The sequence below is a fragment of the Oratosquilla oratoria genome, chromosome 9, assembly GCF_046742065.1.
Source record: "Oratosquilla oratoria isolate Oo_2021 chromosome 9, ASM4674206v1, whole genome shotgun sequence".
NCBI classification, from domain to species: domain Eukaryota; kingdom Metazoa; phylum Arthropoda; class Malacostraca; order Stomatopoda; family Squillidae; genus Oratosquilla; species Oratosquilla oratoria.
The window spans coordinates 47,876,979-47,879,868 of record NC_134785.1 but is presented as its reverse complement, the minus strand read 5'-3'; the positions used below and the strand labels follow the sequence as shown (position 1 = coordinate 47,879,868).

The following is a 2,890-nucleotide window of genomic DNA, read 5'->3' as shown; positions in this document are numbered from 1 at the left end:
TTGTATTATACTTACTCTAACTTGATTATGCAGTGGCTGTGATATATATATATATATATATATATATATATATATATATATATATATATATATATATATATATATATATACATGTGTGTGTGTGTGTGTGTGTGTGTGTGTGTGTGTGTGTGTGTATGTGTGAGAGAGAGAGAGAGTGTAGATTAATACTGCTGAGGGTTCTAAAATCAGATGATATTTATTAGATCATAATTACCCCAGAAAAGGTGACCTCCAACTTTAGAACTCAGCAAAGCGTAATGACGGCGAAAAAGTATAGTTCCTTGCAAGTTATGGTGATAATACTGGTGAGGCAATCGACTTCCCACCACTCTTCCCCAATGCACGAGAAAACACACATCATCGGTCAAACAAATGCGTCTATATCTATTCAGGCATGGTCGAACATAATCAATATGTCTATGCAGTCACGATTTATTTAGATTCGTTCACATACACACGCGCACGCCCTCACACACATCCCCAGTAGGTGCCCGCACACACACGCACATTCAGACAAACAAACACGCTCATAATCAATACAAGCTTAGCAACTTTTGCCCTGTTATCATAACCCTTACGGGTTTCTACTCTTCGTGTGTGTGTGTGTGTGTGTGTGTGTGTGTGTGTGTGTGTGTGTGTGTGTGTGTGTGTGTGTGTGTGTGTGTGCGCGTATATTCTGGTTGTTCGACATCTATGTTGAATTTGGAAAGCAAGTGCGCTTCCCATACGTTAAACCCCGCTTAAGTCGGAACCAAATACTTCAAATATCGGATAAATTCCACAATTTCATGCCCTCGAATACACAACTGATATATCGGATCGTTCTCTGAGATTTATGGGAAAAGTTGGGCTCTCGGATAGATATCGGATACGTATCCGATATAGAGCATCGCATCTAGTGCTATAGTTATCCGAATAATGTTATTTCATTGTGCAGTATATAATTTTTTTTTTTTTTTTTTTTTTTTTTGTAATATTTGGTAGAATAAAAGATGCACAAAGTAATTTTCAGATATGTTGTGTATGAAACGTGGCGGGACTAAACCTTAGACTTCCCCCGGATAACTCGGTTTGTGTGTGTGAGTGTGCGTGTATATGTTTTATATATATCTCGGCTTGGCGTTCCTCCTAATTGAAGATCCAAACACCAGTCCCAACTGTGCCAGCCCAAGAGAACAAACTCTGTGATATTATAACGCCTTATAATTGACTTTTTCTTATCGCCTCCTGGTTTGCCAGTACTAACTTCTCAGATAAGAGTTCACAATTTTTCTCTCATGCTTATCTGAGAGAACACGTGGGGGAGAATGAGATGAAAAGCATTTGAATAAGAGGGGTGAAAGACGGGGTGTTCGGGACTGAAATTACAGATACTATAAAAGCTAGAGAAAGAGAGCCAGGGCGTGAGGAGTTTCGAGAGTATGTATGACTAGTACTACTACTACTACTACTACTACTACTACTACTGTTTTTATTTTCTTATTTTTTTAACTACATCCATCCTCATGGAATTGTGTGCTAAAAGCAGTCAAGACCTGTCACCCACAAAGTTCATTGACCCCTCCCTCTCCCACCAATGGCTGTGGTCGACTGCCCTATTATGTTTTTTCCATTTCACTTTAATGAATTCTAAGACAGAAATTAATTTAGCCTACTTTCTACTACCGTCTGCTCAAAACCGGAGTTTTCTTTGGGTGTTGATTTAGCAGGTGGGGACCTGGTAACTTTTAGGCATAGGAGAGCTGATTTTACGAGTAAGAATGATAGTCTACATCTCATCCACGCCACTAAACTGCTCTTTGGTTAAATATATATATATATATATATATATATATATATATATATATATATATATATATATATATATATTTTTTTTTTTTTTTTTTTTTTTTTTTTTTTTTTTCTGCCATCACGTCTGCAAGACGAGCGTTGAATGGCTTTGCGTTTGGACCATTTGCGACCGAAATTGCGAAGGTTATCGAAGTAGTGAATGAGCCTTGATCTACATTCTGTAAACGCTCATCGTACATCCTGATTTTTTTTTTTTTTTTTTTTTTTTTTCCATTCTCAGGAGTTAGGTCAATGTAACAAGGGGCCATTAGATCAGATATTCGTATGTCAAAGAAAGACACTTGTCCCCCTCTCCAGAAACCTCCTCCTCCTCTTTTTCTTACTATTATACTACCACTACTTTTACTACCATTACTACTACTACTACTACTATCATTTATGTGGTTGTTCACATATAAACGACCTACATCCGAGGGTTTTCATAATCATATAGTCATCCACTTCCAATTTTGTTTTCTTTAGTTAGGAATGTTCAATTCAATTTTATCTTATGTCTGGGGGTGGAACCGATAAGTCAGGCGTTTGGAATGTAGGCAGAGACGTTTACTCAATATTTGTTTTGCGACGGTTGTATCTAAAGAGACAATGTCGATGATTTGAAATGAAAAATGAATGGTGGGAAAGAATGATGTCGCTGTGGTGTCCTCGGTCCTGTCTTGGAGTGGGTGGTCTCGAGGTCAGTGATCGTAATAAATAAAGGATTATAGCTCGCACAGGACTCGAACCTGCGACCTTTGCGAATTCTGAAAGGGCCAAGTGCAACGCTCTGCCAACTGAGCTAGCGAGCTAACATTATTGATGGTTACTTTATTTATATTTAAAGTAGTTTACACGTGAGGTCACGTACGGAGTGAGCCGAGGGTAGAGATATCTTCCCATGTTCCCCTTTCTTTTGTTAAGGGTACTACTTAAACAGCACGCTCTCTCTTAATTCTATCTACTGAAGAGGATTGCAGTTTGCAATCGAAATATATAGATTCCCCGTTTCCAGTCTTTTCTACTCCAACAGTGGTTTCGA

At 38.2% G+C, this 2,890-nt stretch overlaps 1 non-coding gene across 1 annotated transcript; it reads right to left on the bottom strand.

Moving 5' to 3' along the window:
- Positions 1–2,576: 2,576 nt before the first annotated feature.
- TRNAP-UGG (transfer RNA proline (anticodon UGG)) lies at positions 2,577–2,660 on the bottom strand. Its single transcript is given in 2 exon segments — positions 2,577–2,612; positions 2,624–2,660. It is a non-coding gene; the product is annotated as a tRNA-Pro (tRNA).
- Between the last annotated feature and the right edge of the window lie 230 nt (positions 2,661–2,890).